This window comes from Psammomys obesus, unplaced genomic scaffold (genome assembly GCF_907164565.1).
Source record: "Psammomys obesus unplaced genomic scaffold, mPsaObe1.curated_primary_1811, whole genome shotgun sequence".
Lineage (NCBI taxonomy): Eukaryota > Metazoa > Chordata > Mammalia > Rodentia > Muridae > Psammomys > Psammomys obesus.
Window position 1 is genome coordinate 15,594,693 of NW_026592510.1, and position 22,498 is coordinate 15,617,190.

The following is a 22,498-nucleotide window of genomic DNA, read 5'->3' on the forward strand; positions in this document are numbered from 1 at the left end:
AGAGAGAGAGAGAGAGAGAGAGAGAGAGAGAGAGAGAGAGAGAGAGGACAAGGAGTGCAGGGAAATAATGGAGGCAAACTATTTTGTACCAACTTATTTTTTTTCTCATATCTTTGAACTACCCGTATTTTGTTCAATAACCTCTGTTGACTCCTCCAACCTGTGCAGATCTGTCTTCGAGACTCAGGATTCAAAGACTATAAAGAATGGGACAGACTGTAAAGAATGGGACAGTCTAATCCTGTAGACAATTTTACTTAAGTTTCAGTGTACTTTTATATACAAATGTAACAATGAAAGCAATGGTCCAAGGAAGGTTGTTTGAGTTTAGAAAAACATGATCAGGAAAAAAAAAATCGGAAAAGCATGTACATAAGCGCCAATAAATGTATTAACAGAGCAGCCTTTTCCCAGAACTTTCTCAGGACAGACAATTTAAACATGATTGCCTGGTACATAATATAGATTATACCTGGGGAGGGATGAAAGCAAGGCAGGCAGCCATATCCAGATTCAGGGTACTCTGAAAACAACACTCAGCACCTTTCACCAGATTGGGTTCTATAGCTATGCTCCAACATCCAACAAGAATAAACACACCTTATAAAGTAAATGCAAATATTTGTTGCAGAAGGCATGAAATCACATTCAAGAACAACTCAAGGAACAAAATGCACTTGAGGTAAAAGGCCTTTCTTTCTTTTTCTTTTTCTTTCTTTTTTTTTTTTTTTTTCCTGGAGCTTCTCTCACAGTTTCCCCAAGGCATTGTTCATCACGTGTCATTCTTTTGACCGTGTTCCAATCATCCTCAGTATACCTTCATCTTTCTTTATTCTCCCCCATCATCTCCCAGATACACCCCACTGTCCTTTCTGAGAGCTTCCATAACTCAGCCCATGATGAAATGACACTTACAAATGTGCCACCATGAATGTCTCAATTTCAAATATTCATGAGAATTTCATTTCTTCAGCCAGAAAGTAAACCCTTAGCATGATTTTTTTTGTACATTTGCCTGGACTTTTAGCAGTTTGATGGGCATATGACAAACTTAAAAAATAGCCGGTTCTTTGATTTGATGCCTTTCCGGGCATCGCAAAAAAGTCATTTAAGAACATGTTAATCGTCCTTCCATTTGGTCTTCGTACTTCTGCTCCTGGGCTCTAGGTGTGACAATTTGATTGTCATGCACCCTGTCACACACAGGTGTGACCTTTTCACAGATCAGTCTTTAAGACGATCTATCATTGTGTTTGTTTGGCTGTGTCTGCTGGTCATTGTCCCTTCATTAGCTGTGTGAAGGACCTTTGTGTAACCTTATCCTGGCATGTACGTAGTAACTCTCAAGAGGATGCTGAAAGGGCTGGAGAGATGATAGCTCGGTGAATAAGAACTCTTGCTGCCTTTCCAGCGGGCTCAAGTTCAGCTCACAGTACCTACGATAGGTACTCAGTACTACCTGTAAATCCAGAGTTAAGGAACTGGATGCACTGTCTAGCTTCTAAGGGCACCTACACATACATACATGTGCACAGACACACACACACACACACACGCACACACACACACACACTCACAGAAAAGGCAGTTAAATCACTGCTCAGCCTTTCGGCTAAGCTCGAGAGAAGAAAAAGCAGTTGAAAAACATTTAATATGACTTTTTTTTTGAGACAATTTATAAAAAAGAAGGATGCACTCTTTTAAAAGTAGTTTCTTTTCATGGCTGTTGCTACTTCTGTGGTTCATCAATTTTTCGAGTGTGCATTGATCGCATGTTCTACAGCCAGGGTGTATGATAAGGGACTTAGAACATGCTCTTCAAGCATTTGGGGAATGGATTAGAAAACGATTATTGCTAGTAATGGTAAATGACTGTATGACCCCGTGTTCCCCAAAAACTTGGCCTCTAGCCTTTGGTGGAACTGAAGGGCGGTGGAAGCTTTAGGAAGTGGGGTCTTTCTCTTTGTTTCCTGGCCACTGTGAGGTCAGCAGGGCTTCCCTACCACACACGAGTGACCACAATGGATCATATACCCCTATAGGCCCACGTATCCATGGACTGAACCATGAGCCAAAATAAACCTTCCTTCCTTCTGAGCTGATTATTTCAGGCATTTTTATCACAGTGATAGAGAGCTGATATGCATAGTTGCCATATGCCAGGCACTGATTCAACATCCAATTTATTATCTCATATAGCTCATTGAAGGGCCCTTGTGAGCTAAGTACTCTTGTGTGTGTGTGTGTGTGTGTGTGTGTGTGTGTGTGTGTGTGTGTCTGTGCACATGTATGTATGTGTAGGTGCCCTTAGAAGCTAGACAGTGCATCCAGTTCCTTAACTCTGGATTTACAGGTAGTACTGAGTACCTATCGTAGGTACTGTGAGCTGAACTTGAGCCCGCTGGAAAGGCAGCAAGAGTTCTTATTCATATCCAATTTTTAGGTGAGGAAACAGAGTCACCAGTAGTTCGAGATCTTTACTGAAGGCACTTTCAGCCTAATAGCCTGATTCTATAGCCTATTTCTATCTGTTCTGCTCTGGGAAAAATTGAACATTATGCTGGTATTTAAATGTTTGGAGGTACATGACAGTCTTAAGATACAACAATCAGCCCTTGTATGTTTTCATTGCCTTTTGGCTTAGCCTCTTGCCAGGGCAAACTTCTGAGGCATTCTGACAATATTTCAGCAAACTTTCTGAAGCAATTATGTGACCCTTCCAAGGTCATTAATTTTCTTTTAAAAAAATTCTGATTATTTCCAATGGCATTATCCATGTTGTTGGTACATGTTAGAGCCATCTGCTATCATACTTCTATTTACTCTGTATTTAGAGAGCTGAAGCTCAAGCCCAGGATTTCATGCATGCTAGGCAATGACTCTAGCCACATACTGAGCCCAGTATTAGGATATTAGAATTAGTTGAGGTGAGCTTAGCCTTTTGAAAGTTCAGGAGAGTCATCTAGAAGTTGCGTGGCCAGGACTTTGACACAGGAGAAAAATTTGCTGGGCTTGTTCTGAGTTTCTTTTCTTAGCTGCAGGAGTTCCTTGTTAAACTAAGCAGGTAATTCAAGAAAGCCTACAATGTGCTGATCTTGTGAAACCCAACACCAAGCCTATTTTGGAGCCACCAAGAAGAGAACGTAAACAAGGAGACAGTATCAAGTCATACAAAATATTTCTTATTGGACTATATTGGTCAGAAAAAAATAATGATTTAAAAAAAAATGTCTTCCAGACCAGAGGACAGGTAAGAATTTCCTTTATCTGAATTTCCAGAAGGAAATGGTCTCTGCTATTTTATTCTTGGGGCTGGAGAGATGGCAAAGAGGTTAACAGTACCACGTGTTCTTCCAAAAGACCTGAGTTCAATTCCCAGCAACCACATGGTAGCTCATAACCATCTCTAAAGCCAGCCCCAGGGGATCTGGTACCCTTTTCTGGCCTCATGAAAGCAGTTCATGCATGTGGTGCACAGATATACATGCAAACAAAACATCCCGCATAAACTTTAAAAAACATATTCCTTTAGAAATGGAGTCATGACCTTCATTTGGCTTTTCTGGAGGCATGTCCCCTAGAGAGCCAGCATCATTGCTTTCTGTGTTGCTGTTGTTTATATCCACTTTATATGTGGGATTCATAAATCAAATGAGCTTCATAAATCACATGAGGTTTCCTCATATGACTTAGCTAAAAACTGTCTCCAAATCATAGGCACAAACCCAGTGGAGTTCCTCTGAGCAGAAACAAACAGGGCCACATTTAACTTTCCTGCCATCTCTCCACTCCTCAGATATAGTTGCCAGGTAAAAATAAGTTAGTGTAAAATGCTTGGTTTTCCAGAGGAACAGGGAATGGCTTTGTGATTAGCCTGACAGGAACCCACATATGCGAGGTTGGCTGAAGCTGCTGGCTCTGTTTGGAGGTGGTGGACCTTTCAGAGGTTGGAAATAGTGGTAGATAGTTAGGTCGCTGGGGAGTTGACTCTGGAAGAGGAAATGGGAACGCTGTCACCACTTTTGCTTTTTCAGCCAGCATTCCTGACTGTCCTAGTTAAGATTCCTTTTGTTGTGATGAGACACCATGACCAAAGCAAACTTGAGGAAAGAGTTTATTTAGTTTATGCTTCCAAATCACAGCTCACCATCAAAGAAAGTAAGGACAAGAACTCAAGCAGGGCAGGAACTTGGAGCCAGGAACTGATGCAGAGGCCATGAAGGGGTACTGCTTACTGGCTTGCTCAGCCTACTTTATTACAGAACCCAGGATCACCAGTTTAGGGATGTCACCACCCATAATGGGCTGGGTTCTCCCTCATACATCACTAATCAAGAAAATGCCCTATACCTAGCATAACTCCTCTGAGAGGCTTCACCTAGCAGCTGATGGAAACAGATGCAGAGACCCACAGCCACACATTAGACAGAGCTTAGGGAATCCTGTGGAAGAGATGGAAGAATGATTGAGGGAGCCGGAGGAGTGAAGGACTCCACAAGAAGTCCTACAGAGTCAACAACTTGGGCCCATTGGGGGTTCACAAAAACTGAAACACCAACCAAAGAGCATGCATGGGCTGGTCCTAGGCCCCTGCACATATGTAGCAGATAAACAGCATTGTCTTCATATGGGTCCCCTAACAACTGGAGTAGAGTCCCTCTCTGACTATGATGCCTCCTTCTGGATCCAGTCCCCCTAACTGGGCTGCCTTGTCTGGCCTCAGTAGAAGAGGATGCACCTAGTCCTGCCACAACTCAATGTTCCAGGGTGAGTTTGTACCCATGGGGGACCTCCCCCTTCTCTGAGGAGAAGGAGAGGGGAGAATAGAGAGAACAGGTATTTGAGAGGGAAATTTGGAGGAGATGAGGGGGGCTGCAATCAAAATGTATAGTGAATAAATAAATTTAAAGAAAGAAAATGCCCTACATGCTTGCCTATAGCTGAATCTTATGAAGGCGTTTTTCCCAAGTGAGCCTCCCTCCTGTCTGATAACTCTAGCCTGTGTCAAGTTGACATAAAACCAGTCAGTACGCTAACCATGATGGAAAGCCTTGCCATGGCCCCCAAAGTGATGGGGCTAGTGACCACAGCAACTCCTCATACAGGAAGGACCCTTGTACCAGGACTTCGGGGGGAAGTGAACTCTATTAATCTATGCAGCTGTGTTCCAGTGATCAGTCAGGTTCCAAATAGAAAAATGACAAGCTGGTAGGACAGTAATTCATACATTTTAAAACTGAGGAGTAGACATCAAAGATCATTTTCTGGCATCCACAAGAAAAATATCTTAGGTTTGGCTAGTGTATGCCATTGTGTATGAGCATGCTGAGCTCTTAAGTACTTGAAGACCTTGAAATGGAGCATTTGTACATAGTTAGAGGTAGAATGCTGGTAGGTGGATGTGACCCTCAAGAGGATGCACTTCCTGGAGAAGTGAGGAATGCATGTGAAGGACCTGGAGAAAAAATGAAGCTTAGTTGCCACCTTTATACCAAAAACCAGTTTTCTCAGTACCCACTAAGAGGATTTATGTCAAGTTGAATATACAGGAAATGTCATAAGTTAAACAATATGCAAAATAATTCTCAGCTTATAAGTTGGGACAGCCGAGCTCTAGAAGGGGTTGTGTTCCCCAGAGGATTATGTGCACATGGCTTGGCAACATCTTACACTTTAATGAAAGGGGCACCAGAGCAGGCTTGTCAGTTGGGTCTTGCTAATCCCTTTGTTTTGAGTTTTATAAATCATTTTCTATCATGAGCAAATCAGCAAGAGCTTCGAATCAGTAAATATGTATTGAGTGATTACCTGTGTGCTGAACTATGATAGGTGACAAGGATTATAAGATAAAGACACACTATCTCCCCTCCTGTGAGCTGTACATGTCTGACAATGACATGGGTCATCTGGTAAAGTAAGGCAGCGTATACAAAAATGTTTTGCCCATGTCAAACATTTTAATTAAAAATTATTGAAGAATGCCGGGAACCACATTTTTTTTTTGGAGTGACCCTGATTTTATTAAACAGAGAGATGACTTTAAGTCTCCACAATATAGGTTTGTCTTCTTTTTTTAAGTAATTTTTATTAGTTACACTTTATTCACTTTGTATTCCCCCCCCCCATGAACACCTCCCTCCTCCCCTCCCAGACACACCCTCCCTCCCCCTTCTCTACACATGCCCTTCCCCAAGTCCACTGATAGGGGAGGTCCTCCTCTCCTTCCTTCTGATCCTAGTCTATCAGCTCTCATCAGGAGTGGCTGCATTGTGGCCTGGTAAAACTGCTCCCCCATCATGGGGAGGTGATCAAAGAGCAGACCAATCAATTCATGTCAGAGACAGGGAGACCACATTGTTAACAAACCTAGAAATACAATATAATAGGCCTATAATTATGACTTTCATAATGCCCTCCTTAAGAAGATATAGATGTAATTGGAATATATTATTTGTGTACAAATATATAATTTATATTATTCACATCTTATACATAATTTTCAGACTCATGCTGATCAATTATAATGATGAAAATAATTGTCTTGGGTCTTACTCATTTTAAATTTTGATCTTAAAACCAATTTAAATATTTGTGGGTCACTGGAAGTAAAAGGGCTCCTGATTATCTTGTGCTTACCTGCTTATTGCTAACAGACAGAGGTGATCCACCAAGAGCAAAGGGCATGTCAGGGAATACAGAGTAGAGGAAGCTAGTCCTGACAGGCTTACTTTGATAGAACCACACAGATGAGGTGGCATCTGAGTTAGGGCTTGCAGCCCGACCAAAGTTTAGCAGGTAGGAAATGGCATTGTAAGGCACGGAGAGCACCAGCAAAGAGCTGAGGCAATGGCGCTCCACACTTGATGGAAGAGAAAGTCAGGGCTTGTGAAAGTCTACAGATGTCGCCAAGCCTTGTTATTTTTCTGTTTCCTTCATTCATGACACTTTTAAGCCTGTTTCCTAATTCATTAACATTCAAGATGATAACATGTATAATGTTCACGCCTCAAACTTCTACCAGTTTTGATTCTCTGAACATTCTTTGCCTTTGTATTCTGCTGTTTTTCCCATAATGTCTATCTTTGTGGAGACAGTCTGAAACCCATCTTCCAGAATTCCCTTAATGTGCAGAATTGCTAGTCTCAAAAATTCCTTTAATATTTATTTAATTAGTTAGTTGTGCTCAGGCAAGGTCTTGATATACAGTTCAGGCTAGCCAGGAACTCACTATTTAACCCATAATGGCCTTGAATTTGTGATCCTCCTACTTCTGTCTCTTGAATGCTGAAGCTGCAGGCACTTGCCCCTCCTCACCCTAGATTTCTCTCCCTTAGTTTTTTAAATTCTAAAAACATCTTTATTATGCCATTGTCCTTGAAACTTAGTTCTACTGGAGACAGAAATCTAAGAGGACAATTATTCTCCTGTGAGCATTTTGAAAGTCATTGTCAGTTGTTCTTAGATAGCTATTGTTGCTTCTGAGACTACGTGTCTGCTCTTTGACTTCCTTTCCACTGTTCCTTCTGCTCAGTGAATGTTCTGCTCTCTGTGGCCCTGGGTTGGTGTTTTACATTAGTCTGACAAACTTGGCCATTTTCTCTCCTGATATTGCCTTCCTCATACTCTCTCCTTTTTCCTTAGGGACTTAGGCTAGATATGGATTGAGCTTGTAAAACTTTTCGTTCCTTTCTGCCTTCCCTCCTTCCTCTAAACTAGGTCTGAAGAGTTACTTTAGCCTTTCTCCAGATGTGTCGCATCATGTTTATAGCTCACATTCACTTCTGCACAGATGACTCCTCTCTCCGAGACCTGGCTGTCCTGAGAGCTGCAGGCTATGTTCACACATGCTGCTGCTTAGCTCTGCTCCGTACTCCATCATTCTAATAATCCCAAAGCCTACTTTCTTTGCCTTGCTTAGTTGTTCTGACCTTTGTCTTTGTTTTCGTTTAAAGATTTCTAACACCTCTTTCTTCTCTCTCTGCTCTTCTCTACATTGACCTTTGCGTCTGACCACTCAAATGATTGACAAAGGGTTGTCCCTAAAAACGTCCCAGTTAACCTACCTTACAACCGTTCCTCTTCATATGTGACTCATGCTTGAAGCTGTCTAGGAAATGTGTCCACCTTATGGACACCGTCTCAGTACTGTCATCTGCAATGTTCAGTCTTGAGACTTGTACAGTCAAGTCACAAAACTCATTTAAAATGTCTCATAATGTTTAAAAATACAAACAAGTTTAATCTTTTTCTGTTTAATGGTGGAAAACTGGCCCAACAGTTAAGAGTGCTGCCTGCTTTTTCAGAGAACAAGGGTTCAATTCCCAACACCAACATGACAGCTCAAAACTGTCTGTGACTCTAGTTCCAGAGAATCCAACATCTTCTGGACTCTGTGAGCACTGCAAGTGTGTGGTAAAACACTCATACACACAAAATAACACCTATAAAATGATTTTGTGTTAGGCCATATTCATAGCTAACCTGAAACGCATGCAACCTGTAGGCAATAGGTTGTTAATGCCAAGTAGAGAATAAATTCTAGGCAATTTAGTGTTACATTCTTAAGTCTTCCAGAACGGAAGCCTCTTATTATTTATTTCTCACATGTTTAAACTGCAATAGGCCCTGGGAGTGTGACATGACTAGAAATACATATTTCATGTTTATGAAATGTCCCACCTCGTGGAAAAGGCAGATATGAATAAAATATTTATGAAAATGTGAAATAATGAAAGTGCATATATTAAAAAAAATCAACAGTTCTGAGTTATGTGATGTCAGCTGTGAATGAGCACTATCCTAAGAACTTTACAAGTATTACTTCCAATTTCTAGACAAGAAAGCAGACATAGATATGGTCTGGGGAGATGACTCAGTCGGTATGAACACTTGCTCTACAAGTATGAGGTCTTGAGTTTGAATCCCTGACATCTAAAAAGTTAGGCATGTTTGTGTATACCTGTAACTCTAGAATTGGGGGAGGAGAAGGGAGGATCACCAGAGTTCACTGGAAAACTGGCCTAGACAAGGTGTGAGGTAGGCAAATTTTGGCTAGAGAGGCAGGTAAGAGTAAAGCCATCTCTGACCTGTAAACCATGTTTGAACATTTTTCTTTATCATAAATATATAAGCCACTGAAAATTTATGCTGGGAATAAGAGACAACTTCGTCACAGGTCTTTGCATGGCACCCTGTGTAGACTGAGTGGATCAGGATCCCAGGAAATGGATCAAGGTAAAAAGCCAAGCTTGAGGTGTTGGCTTTACACTAGGGTGCTGCATGGATTACTTTTGCTGTGGCCAATATACCTGAAAGAAACAAGGGAGGTAAGATGGGTTTGAATTCATGGTTTAAGAGAGTTTAGTCTATGGTTCTTGAGCAGAATGGCATGGAGGTGATGTTCTGATTTGTGCTTTTGTTATATGCGAAGCAGAGAAGAGGCACATAGAAAAGGACCAGGGAAAGATAGACACCTCCTTCCTCCATCAAGGCCCAACATCTTACCTTTCACCACCTCTCAACAATACCATCATCTTATGAACCCACCAAAAGACTGATCACTTCTCAGGTCAGAGACCTCATGATCTCCATAGCTCTAGAAATACCCAAACAGATACACAGGTGTGTACTCCATTAACCTAGAAGGTACTCCTTAATCCAATCAATTTTACAATCAAAGATGGGCCACACGGGTGCCTTGGAAGAAAGAAAAACACACAAGGCATCAAAGCAAATGTCAAATATACAAACATGAAGTCCTTATGAGAAGGCTGGGCGAGATTTATGTGTGGCTAGTATGTGTGAGTGCATGCCTCATGTGCCGGGGTGCCCATTGAGGCCATAGAAGGTGTTAAATCTCCTTGGAGATTTAACTACCTTATAGGAATTCTGGGACCTGAACTTGGGTCTTCTGGAAGAGCTACAAGTGCTCTGAATTGCTGAAACAGCTTTCTAAACCCCAAACCTGTGGTGGTCTCTTAAGTCTGAGTTGGATAAATGGTGCCATACTGAGTGAAATGGCACTTTGATGAGTAGGGAAAAGGAGCCCAGACCTTATTTTTCTGACTTTTGATGACTGGAAGATGAACCTATTGAAAATGTCTCTCCAGATAAAAGGAATTTTAGATCCTGTTTGTGAGGTCTGCTTTAATCTTCTGTAGAAGATTTGAAAGCATGGTGAAGGTAGAGTGGGAGGAATTAATTAGAGATTCCTCACAGACTACCACTGGATGGATAATTATCGTCCTTTTATCAATAGGAGCTGGTTTTGGAAATTGTTGTCTGAATCTGTTAAATGGAAACTCTTGATAAGTAGCTTTTTAAGATTCAAATGTAACCTCAGTGCTTAGGTCAGACATTGCATTTATTCTCTGCAGAACAAATTATGCTCTAAATTGGTGAGCTTCAAACAACGACAAAACCCATCATTCTTTCAATTTTCATGGGCCAGGAGTTCTAGAGAGAGAACTCCAGATCAAGGACTCAGGAAGGCCATGGCCTGTAGGTATTTGGAGGTTTGACACTAGCTGAAGGGTCCACCTCCCAGTTAACTTCATTCACACCTTGAACGTTGACTTGTTGTTTCAGTAACCTTGAGAAGTCCCACCATGTGCTGAACACCTCATTTTGAAGGAAGTCGGTACATTTGATATTCCTCAGGGTCAGGGAGGCTCTAGTTTTTTAAAAGAGGACATCAGGCTATGTGGGCATGGTTTGGGATCTGAATTGTGGATGGTAACTACCCCCTCCCTGAAAGGAGTCTGAATCTTGCTTCTAACATCCCAGCAGATGGCCATTCAGCCTCAGCACGGCACTTCAGCTTTGAGTGAAGTGTGTGAGTCAGTGGATTTCATCTTGATTCCATCTTAATTGTTAGAAGCTTCTATTCATGAACTTGAACACTGTTACTGGCTCTTTCATTACTGAACCTGGCTTAGTTTTATGGGATTTCTTTTTCTAGAAACTATAACTATGATAATCTTGACCTCTTTCTCCTCTAGAAATGTTCTGGTCATTTCCTGCTAAAAATATTATCCTAATGCATTCTGTTCCTCCAAAACTGGAAACGTTTTATGAGCTCTGCCTTCAGTAAGGCAGTCTTCACTGCACACAGAATGCAGGGCCAGGAAACGTGACTGAGAACATGGAAGTCATGCAGAATCTAATAACTGGTCACAAAAATAATGATAATTCCGTGACCTTTACTGTTTTCTGTTACAAGAGTAAAACAAGGCTGGGTTTTAAGTGGCGCGCACTTTAAACCCAAGCATTCAGGAGACAAAGACAAGTATATATCTGTGATTTGAAGGCTAGCTTGGTCATGTTTAGAGTTCCAGGAAGCTAGGTGGTGAGATCCTGGGGAGGCAACACAGACAGATACACACACACATTTATTTCAAACTGAAGTGCAAAAGTGTTAAACTAGTATCCATTTGGTACACTATAACAGCATAGAAAATTAAATTTTCTTTTTAGAAATAAGCCACAAGCTCCAAGAATAGTTTAAACAGTGCTCAATACTACCTTCTCGCTGTGTACCTTACAGGGCGAGCATCTTTGCATTGCCTTAGCTACTTGTCGTCCTGCTTTAGAAATCGGATGGCCTTCCAACATCATATCCTGTGAGCTTCAATATTTCTGAGATAGCTAAAAAATATCTCCAAAATAGTTCTCTGGAAGTTCCTTTAATGTTGGTGGGTGGTGTTTGTGTGTGTGTGTGTGTGTTTTCACATGCATGCACATGCTTGTGGAGATCAGAAGAGAATGATTTTAGGTATTGTTTCTTAGGTATTCCCACCTTCTTATTTTTTCGGACAGGGCCCCCGTCTGGCCTGTAACTCACAAAGCAGGCTAGGTTGTCTTGCTAGAGAGCCCCACAGACCTGTCTGCTTCTGTCTTCCCCATGTTGGAGTTACAAATTCTTGCAATCGGCCCTGGCTTTGGGGGAATTAAATTCAGGTCTTGCACACACTTTACCAATGAGCTGTCTCCCCTGTCCCAAGTTCAAGTCCTTGCTCTTAGCAAGTTTCTTATATCATTACCCTGATATCTGCATTTTATACAGTGACAAAGTAGGATTTTATTTATGTCCTGTTAGATGCCCTCTTGTTAGACTTAGCTTCTAGTTGTCTGTTCCCGACTGTTACCCTGTTTACATCTAAGCCACTATCAAGAACATGGAGTGGTGGTGTCCTCCCAGAATGCTGCAAGAGTCTATGACCATCCTTCCCTTGCCTTATTTGACAGTCCTTTAAATAGGAAGTAACAATGTTTGTAACTGGAGGTGCAAGATTATTATCACATTTTAATGAGCAGTAAATTAGAAGGTTTGAGAGATTTCTTGTGTTGACAGAGCCAGTAAACAACAGAACCTGATTGTGATGTAAATTCAGTATGCATTCACCTCCTCAAACTCTCAAATGAAGTTTCCACAGGGGAGTAAAAAGGAATTTCTGCATTATCTATCCATTGCTGAGTTGTTAGAAGAGACCAGTACTGGGACTTTCTTCCCTGTAGGGTCTGTATTAGTTTCAAGGCAGCTGTGACAAAGTATCACAAGTGAGCTGCTTAAATAATAGAAAGCCATTGTCCTCTAGAGGAAGGAAGTCCAATATGAAGGAGTCAGCAGCTGAGATCACTTCTGAGAACATACAGAAAAGAGTGTGCGTCAAGCTTTCTCCTTGCTTGGAAAAGACTGGTTTTTCTCTCTCTGTGTCTTCCACATCATCTTGCTTCTATGTGTCTCTCTATCCAAAAGGACACCAATCATATTAGATTAAATGCCACTCCAATGACCTCATTTAACTTGATTTTCATTGTAAAACATTATCATTGTTTGGCTTGATTATTGTTAACTTGATTATCATTGTTAAACAAGGTCACATCCCTTACTGGTGGTCCAGGACTTCCACATAAGATCTGGAAAGATGGAAGCGAATTCAACCTATAATGGAGCGATAAGGTTAATCTTATGTCTAAACAAATGACCGTAAGAGCAGTTATATAAGAAGCTCTTTTATCCAAGCCCCAGTTTCCTGCTCTGCCAAGATCATCATGTCTGCAGTGGTCTCTTGCTGTGGTCAGTTCATGTCACTGTTCAGTTTTGAAAGACAGAGTCAGTACTTTTCCTACCTCATTCTCAGTTACAACTTGCTAACTATAGTCTCTGGAGACTTTTTTTTTTCTTTTTCTTTCTTTTTTGTTTTGGAGGCAGCTGCACTTGTTTAATGATTTCAAGATTCAAATGCATCATTTAACTTTGTGTCTGACATTTGTGGTGAATTTCACTCAATGCTCAGTGCTAACTTGATACCATCTGAGCACTTTCCTGCTTCCATAGTTGGTTAAGGCATCAGTGGATTCCAAATGCAGGCAACAAAAGTTAGGGTGTAACATTTCGTATGTCAGAGCGTTTGCAGTATGTGAGGTACATCCAACTGCTCAGCACAGCCCCACCTGCTTAGGAAGCCGCGGGGCAGAACATGACTTGACTCTGGACGGCTGGTGCCAGTGTGACGTAAGTGTTAGCGCTTATCTGTCACTCTGTTTCCCCATCATGTGCACCCCTCCTGAGGTTTTTCTTTCCGGTCATATGCATATTCCATAGATGATCAATGTGTGCGTATCGTAAGAAACAAATGCTGAATTCCTTGTTAAATAATAGAGAATTTGTTTGTGCTCATATGTTTATAATATTGGTAAATTTATTTGATTTCTAAGTGAGTCTTCTTTTCCATTAACTCATTTACTAGGACTAAAAACCACTTCCTCTGTGTTAGGTGCAATGCTGAAGACTTAAGCAGCCCTTCATCATCTCAGATACCCCCAACGCACCCTCCTGTCTCTGTTCTTACCCCCACCTCTTGTATCCTATGTTTTTTTTTCCTGTGTCTTTATTCATTCACTTTATAGATTTATGTTTCTAAGTAATATGCTGTTTAGTTTAAAGTTTAAAAAAACTACTGCAAATTTATAAAAGTTGTAAAAACAGTAAAAATGACTCTCATACACTCCCTAAGGTTAACATTTTGCCAACTTTATTTTATATTTCCCCCACCAATGGTTCTCAATCTTCCGAATGCTGTGACCCTTTAATACACTTCCTCACGTTGTGGTGGCCCCTAACCATAAATTTTTTTTTCTACTTTATAACCATAATTCTGCTACTGTTATGAATCTTAATGTAAATATCTGATATGCGACCCCTGTGCTTTGAACAAATGTCCACGGTACACACATATTATGCTTTTTTTGAGCAAAGAGTAACTTATACATAGACATACCATTTGTGAGGATTAGTTTAAAATGTCTACTTGACACAATTTAGACTCACCAGAGGGAAAAAATGTCTCAGTGAGGAATTGCCTAGATCAGGTTGCCCTGTGGGGATATTTGTGGGTTGTTTTTGATGGTATTAATTGAGGTAGGAAGACCTTTCCTGTCAGTGGCACCCTTCCCTGGGTGGGGTATCATGAACTGCGTATGAGTGGAGAGAGCAAGCTGAGCACTAGCATGAGCATTTCATTAATCCTTGGTCTTTGTTCTTAACTGTTCATGTCAAGCAGAACTGTGTCAAGCTTCTACTTTCTTGACTTTTCACAATGATGCACTGTAACCCAGAAAACTATAAGCCCCAAACACTGCACCTCTTTTGAGTTGATTTGGGGTGTCGGGGGAACTTTTATCACAGCAATAGGAAAGGACATTGAGATAGAAACTGGTACTGAGAAGTGGGGCTATGGTGATGAATTGACCCCTGGATTTTAGACTTTTGGAACTGTTCTGTGGAGATGATGTAGAAGAGTTCAGAACTTTGGACTGTACAGTACACTGAGAAAATAGGAAAGTATCTCCAGGACAAAACTCTATCTCTGAAAAGGGTTCCATGTTGTGAAGATGCAAATTTATTTTAAAGAGGGAAACTTGGGCTGGAGAGCTGGCTAGAAGTTAAGAGCACTTGACTGTTCTTCCAGAGGAACTGGGTTCAATTCTCAGCACCTACATGGCTCAGTTTTAAGGAATCTTATGTCATTTTCTGGCCTCTGAGAGTACTAGGAATGCACGTGGTATACAAACATACATGAAGGCAAACACCCACACACATGAAATGAAATGAAACATAACAAAACCGAAGTTAAAGGGGTTCTTGCATCTCCAAAGCAGCTGCATTAGAACTGTCTCCCTAGAGTCATCTCATTATAGAGAAATTGATGCAACTGTGGTCTATGGGGGCCTAGGTAGACCTTGAGCTGGCAGCAGAACTTGGCAGTAAATACCATCCATACTGTACTTGTTTTGAAGACGTGAAAGATACAAAATTGAGAGGTCATGGAGAACAGGCCAGGCTATGTGTGCCTGTGGGGAGACCCCAAAAAGTCACTGAGTGAAGCTGTAACCATGAAGCCTCAGTTGCAATTGAGACCCCACGATATTGGAGATGGTGGGACCATGGGACATACACTAAGGAGAATGACAGAAATGAATCTAGCCTGAGAAGCTGCTTATGCTGCAGGTGGCAGAGAGGAGGCAGCAAGGCTGCCCAAGCATGTGGAGCCCAGCTGACTCCATTACAAGCTTCAGATATTGGATACAGAGCTGTGGGATTTTGATTTGATTCCTCTTTGCTATGTTCCAGTCCTTCTTTTATGAAATGAGAATGTTTATTCTGTCCCATTACATGTTGGAAATCTAAAATGTGGTTTTGTTTTATGTTAACGATGTACTCATCGTTAACAGACTTTGAATTTTTAAAGTTGGATGTTTTAAGGCCATGGGGACTTTTAAAAAGTGGACTGTGTTGTATATTTTGAGATAAACACAAGAGTTTTGGGACAAGGGGTAGAAGGTTATAGCTTAAAGTGGAATGTTTGTGTGTCGACTTGGCAAGGGGTAGAGTTGTGTTTAGTTTTAAATATCAGCTTGACACAGTCTAGAATCTCTTGGCAAGGGAATCTCAGTGAGAGATTGTCTAGATTAAGTTATCCCACGAGCCTGCCTTTGGGGGACTGTCATGATTATATTAATTGAGATGGGAAGACACAGTCATGTGAATGGTCCCATTCCCTAGCTGGGGGGATCCTGAAATGTGTTACAGTGGAGAAATTGAGGTGAGAGCAAACAAGCATTTTTGCATTTTTTGTTCTCTGTTCCTGGTGGTAGATAAGATGTAACCATCACCGCCAGGCTCCCTCCACTGTGACCTCCCCCTGTGGTGTGCTGTCTCTGTGCTAGTTAGTTTTGTAATCAAGTTGACACAGCATGGAGTCATCTAGGAAAAGGGAAACCTTGAGTGAGAAGATGTTCCCGTCAGATTAGCCTGTAGGCTAGTCTATAGGGATATTTTGTTGATTAATGACTCATATGGGAGGGCCCAGCTCAAGGTAGGTAGTACTACGCCTGGGCAGGTAGTCCTGAGTTTTACAAGAAAGCAGTCTGAGCAAAGCTTGGAGAACAAGCTAGCAAGCAGCGTTCCACTGTAATCTCTGCTTCTGCTTTTATATCTAGCTTCGTGTTCTTGCCTTGACTTCCATCAATGGTGGACTATCATCAGAGTGTGTAAATCAAAAAAAAAAAAAAAAATCCTTACTCCACACATTAGTTTTGGTCAGTGTTTTATCACAACAAAATAAGACAAACTGTAAATTTGTCTCCTGCTCTAAGTCAGCAGACTTCTCTCAAATTGATTTGATCAGAATATTTTATCATTCCAACAAGGCACTAAGACACCTTTCCAGTATAAATCTTTCATTGCAGCCTCTATAGAAACTGAGGATGAGACCTTACATTAATCATAGCCACCCAGATTAGAAAATCAATGTAGGTGTAACATTACACAACCCTTAGCCCCTTCCACACCTTCTTCATGGTATAAAAGAATGGCCCTTTCTTCCTCTGGTGCAGAATCAGCTCCAACATCACAAGTGCCATTTGTCTGTCACATTTGAGTTGCCTTTTGCCTGGGGGCAGGTCTTTGTCTCTCTTCATATTGTGCCTGCCAGCCAGATAACTTTCAAGAATGCAGAGTTGTTAGATTGAACCTCAGTTTCAGTATATCTCCTCAGGATTTCCTCAGGATGAGCTTCCGGTGATATAGATGAGTAGGAATGTCAGAAGTGACGTGATAATCTCAGTAAGTTGTGTCAGAAGGTGATGGTGTGCCCTGTTACAGGAGATGGGGATGTTAGCAACATGGCTGGTCTCCGCCATGTTTCTTCACTGTAAAGCTACTATTGTCTTTATAGAATAAATTTTATAGAATGATACATTGATAATTATTTAAATATCCTATTGTCCAACATTTCAGATCGAGGTTTTTTCATTGTTCTAATTAATTTTCCCCCCCTTCTATTTATTTTATTCATTATATACCCTTGGAGTCCCTTCCCTCCTCCCCTCCAGTCCTACCTTCTCTCTCCCTCTCTTCTCCACTTTTGCTCAGCAAAGGGGAGCTCCCTTTCCCATACACCCCAGCTCATCAAGTTTCATCAGGACTGAATGTTTCCTCTTCCTCTGAGGCCTGCCAAGGAAGTCCTGCCAAGGAAAAGTGATCTGAAAGCTAGCAAGTGAGTCCCTGTTGGATGCAGTCCCCACTCCCCTTACTAGAGTACCCATTTGAAGCCTAAGTTGCCCATCTGCTACATCTCTGTAGGGGCCTAGGTCCATTTCATGCATGGTCCTTGGTTGTTGCTTAATTCTCAGCACACCCCTCTGGACCCTCTGTTGTTTTTCTTGTGGCGCTCCTGTCACTTGCAAGTCCTTTTCTCTTTCCTCCCACTATTCCCCAAGACTCCTTAAGCATCGATTGACTGTGAGTCTGAACATATGTTTTGAAGCGCTGCTAGGTAGAGCCTCTCAGAGGACAACTCTGACAGGCTCCTGTCTGCAAGCTTAACAGAGGATCGTTCATAGTGTGAGGGATTGGCACTCTCTAAGGTGGGTCTTTTGTTGCAGATCCAGGTTGGATGAATCATTTATTTTTGTAATAGATTCAATTTTTCAATTAATTTCCTTCATGCTTTTTATTTATTGGTCTACTGAAGAATGTGTGATAGTGTTCCCCTACGCTTAAAATACTTAGTATCTGAGATTCTGGGGAAAGTTTTGTTTTGTTTTGGTTTGGTTTTTTTATCACTTCTAGTTTATATTACCAGACAAGCAGTCAGCTGCCTGGGAAGATGATGTATCCTAGCAAATATTCGTGTTTGCTCTGCACCTGGGATGATCATATGGATTGATCTGCTCCCTTATTCATAAAAGGAATATTAGATCAGAAAATCAAAGCCCTTCAGGCTATTCTTTGGTGCCTTTGTGGCAATTTTCATTTCACTGTACTTTGACAGGCTGACTTTTGCTTTTCAAACCCATCTCACTTTTCCATTAATCAGTTTGACATTAATTGTTCTAACATACCAATGTTTGTCTTTGCCAATGGCCTCGGCCATCTCCAAAGTGTCATATCGTTTGTCTTATCACCCATCACAGTAGCTTGAGTAGGTTTTTGTGATGAGTACAGGCACAAGCTACCTCCTTGTTGCATAGCTGAGCTATCTCACAATTGTCCAGAAGTTTACTGTACACCATGGCAACGAGCCTTTTGTCCAAAATTTCCATCTGCTGTTTGAAGCCTATATCTTGCAGGGACTTGTGTCATAAGCTTATAGTCATTATTCATCTGCCTTTGGATTTAGTATTTCTGACATTATCATCCTAATACCCCTCATTTCAAGTGAAAGGCACTTGGACTTGTTTGCTTAACAGAAGGCAGTCAGGTTCCTCGTCTGGAAAACTGAGTTTGGCAGAGAAAGCCCCTTCCAGCTGGAAGTCGGTGGTTTCAGGAAACCTCGTTTTTAATAATTTGTGTATGTGATTGACAGCTTGCCTAGACTGAGACCATAGCCTCTAAGGAGGAAGGCTGGAGGGCCATGTCAGGCGCTTGAATGAACAAGCGAATGAATGGCATCATAAGCCCAGACACTCTAGGGGAAAGGAGGCCCCTGAACCATAAAGGATGCATCAACCATATTTTCCGGCAGATTTTTAGAGATTTTCTAAAACCTGAAGGCTGAACATGCCTTACAACTTCTGATTGCCTCTGGTCTGGATCCCTTCCACTCTTTTTCCTAGTGCCTGGGCTGGGTCTCCGCTAGTTATGTTTGGTGTTTCTGAACATACCTGCAGCACATCCTGTGTTGGTCTTTTGATGCTCTCAGAGTATGAAAGTCACCTCCACCTTTATGTAAATCTATGCTTCAGCAGCATCTCTCGGAGAGACCACTTTTAGTCCCTTCTTCAATCAGCCTCCATAACAACATTTCATACTAAATGCCGTATTATATAGTGTTCTGTTCACTATGAACTGATGGCTTCCAATCCATGTGATAACACTGTTTAACAAGTCCACAAACAGTAGTGGATGAACAAATATGCAAATGAGAGCAAGAAATAAAAAAGGATTGTGAATTCAAGCACTCCCAGCCCACCGCTCTGACAACACGGACAGTCCGCCTTTATCCGCAGGGCTCCTATTGCTTTCCCCTTCCTCACCTGTGTCCCTGTCAGTCCCCCTTCCGTCTCTTTTCCCCCACCCTGGATATTTATTGAATGCCAACTCCCTCCTGGTTTTTCCAGATTCTGACCCTTCCTGAGACCTTATGTAGTGGGAGAATGGCCTCAGCATGCTCCCGCCCTCTCCACGCCCATCTTATTCCTCACCTCTCTGGGTGTGTTTTAACTCCCCACCCATGGGCTCTGAGTGTAGAAACTAGACTTCAGTATTTCTCAGGCTTGCGTTTTACATTTTCTTATGCGTTGTCAGTAGAATTAGCTTTATGGTGAGCATAAGAAAGTGAAATCACCGTCAATTTTTTTTTTCTGTACAGAGACACACCATCCCTTCAACATACATGTTCACATGCACATGTTAACCACACCCATACCTACGTATCATTATCAAAAGTGTCACTATACATGTATGGTAACCTGGATTTGTTAAAAGATACTTAGCATTATGTAAAGGATATAAAGGACAGTTTCCCATTCAGTAACTATGTCTTCATTAGTTTAATCATTATTCTGTTTTGTTGTATCTAACTAGTCCTTTCTGACTCTGAGATTGCAGTCTTTTACTACGTGTGGTGTATACTTTGAAGACAGATGAAGTGAGGGTCTTGGAGAAATGGTAGCTATAAAATCAGCATTGTGAATGTCTGCACAATATACTTGACTCTTAAAAAAGAAAAAACTCACATTTTCCTTAATTTTTTTTTTTTTGAAAACAGTATAGGTTTTAAACACTAGTGGTATGTACGACTTGTTAAAGGTAAATATTTAAAACCCATCATTTGTAGCAGTTTAAAAATATCCACTCAAATAAAGCATGATATTAATCTTTAAAATGTTTTGGATGGGGGCAGGGGTGTTAAGTCCTTTAATCTCTGGACTTGGGAGGCAGAGGCAGGCAAATCTCTATGAGTTCAAGGCTAGCTTGGTCAACATAGCAATTCTGGACCTGCCAGGGTGACATAGTGAGACTCAAATACAGACTTTCTCCTTTGCAATGGTCTGAAATGCTGTGCAGTCTCTCCTTCCCTGCTGAGTTATGAATGCTGTTCTAATCCATTACACAGCTTTAATCTAATGCACTATGTTTTCTTCTTGGAAGTCTTATTGAAAAGCTATCATCAGGGCTAGAGAGATAGCTCAGCAGTTAAGAGCACTGGCTATTTTCCCAAAGGTCTTGAGTTCAATTCCCAGGAACCAGGTGGTGGCTCACAACCATCTGTAATAATATCTGCTGCCCTCTTCTGGTCTACAGGCACACATACAGGCAGAATACTGTATGAATAATAAATCTTAGAAAAAAAGAAAAGCTATCATAATAACATTCATGGGCATAAAATGAAACATTTAAAATTTCCCCAAAACATGAGGAAGTTTATAAATGTCTATTGTGTGTATTGGAAGATAATTTGTTACATGCAAATAAAACATTATTTTCTGCAATTACATTATGGGTCAGTGCTTATTGCTTGGGAGCATGAAATAGGTGCAGCATAATTTTTCTTATTTTCTGTTTTCATAGGTATCAATGATGAAAGCCATTTTCATACAAATAAAACAAAATTGGGAGTAGGAAAATTTTTATTATAGCAGTACTTACTGATTTCTTGAATTTTTAAATTATTTGGTTGAAATATAGCTTAATTGGCAAAGTTATTTTTAGTGCTTTATTAGGTGATAAACGATTAGTTCATCTGCCAGTCTATTTGTTCTGTTGACAGCAAAGACCACAGTACCAGAGAAATGTCACAGGGTACTAGGCATGGGTATTTTGTATTACATAGTATATTATTATTACATAATAATCAAGCCCACATAAGGGCTTTATTCCATGAAATCTGTTTATTGTCAAAAGCCATTGCTGATCATGAGTTTCCCACAAGGGTAGCAAAACTACCTCAGTTTCACCATTTGATTTCTCTCTCTCTCTAGAATAAACTTTGTTCATTTTTATTTTGCTCAAAAACATTTATTCCTAATATATTTTAAGTAGGTTGCATAAGGTTTTTTTAAAACTATACTACTTATTTATGAAGCTTAGATCACTTTTGAAAAATATTGATAAATAAGTTTGTGGCTTTTAAAATAATTATGTTTAGGCTTTGATGAGTGTTGATTCCTCTTTTTTTTAAATTTATTGATTCAAACTGATCTTTATAGACATCTCATTATTTTAACTTAGGAATTACTTCTAATCAATATCACAGTTTTTAAAAGGCATGTTGCAGTGAACAAAGAAATCAATGTTTTCTTTTTCAGTTACACAAAACTATTTACTCCATTGGGTAAACAATTTTTTCTAGAGGTTTTTTAAATTTTAATTTTCAATGAAACGCCTTTTTCTCATAATACTGCATCTAAAACTAAAACAGGGAGGGCCTTAGGGCCTGGCTCAGTGATAGAGCACTTGCTTATCATACCATGCCCTACATCCTAACACAGCAAAACAAAGCAATCCAAGAGACCAAACAGACTGGGAATGTTTTCTGCATTCTAACCTCATGGCTTTCTATGTTTCCTTGCTGAACAATTTAGCTGATAGAAAAGGCAGCCACAGTGTGCAAAACAGCCATAGATATAGTTGACCACTTACTATATTCTAGGATATGCTAATTTCATCGCAAGAATTGTCACGTTTGGTCTCCACAGTAACCTTAAAAAGCACCAGTAGTGTCTCCCATAACAGCCTAACAACAGTCATCTCCTATTAGGTTGAAGTTGGGTGTTTTCCACAGCATTGTTTCCTTTAATCACTTTAATGACAGATAAATAATGTGCATTGTCCCTGACAATCTGAGTCTTCAGAAGAACACATTTGGAGTCTCAGGTGCTCTACATACTTGCAAAAGAGAAGCTGCACGCGATTTACTTCTAAGGATAACCAGATACAAACTATTGTCCTATTTTTACCTCCAAAATCAATCCCATTTGATACCAAATA

General features: G+C 40.7%; 1 protein-coding gene across 1 annotated transcript in view; it reads left to right on the forward strand.

Moving 5' to 3' along the window:
• The window catches only part of Gda (guanine deaminase), an 86,449-nt gene that overhangs the window by 19,722 nt on the left and 44,229 nt on the right, over positions 1-22,498 (forward strand). The window lies entirely within an intron of this gene.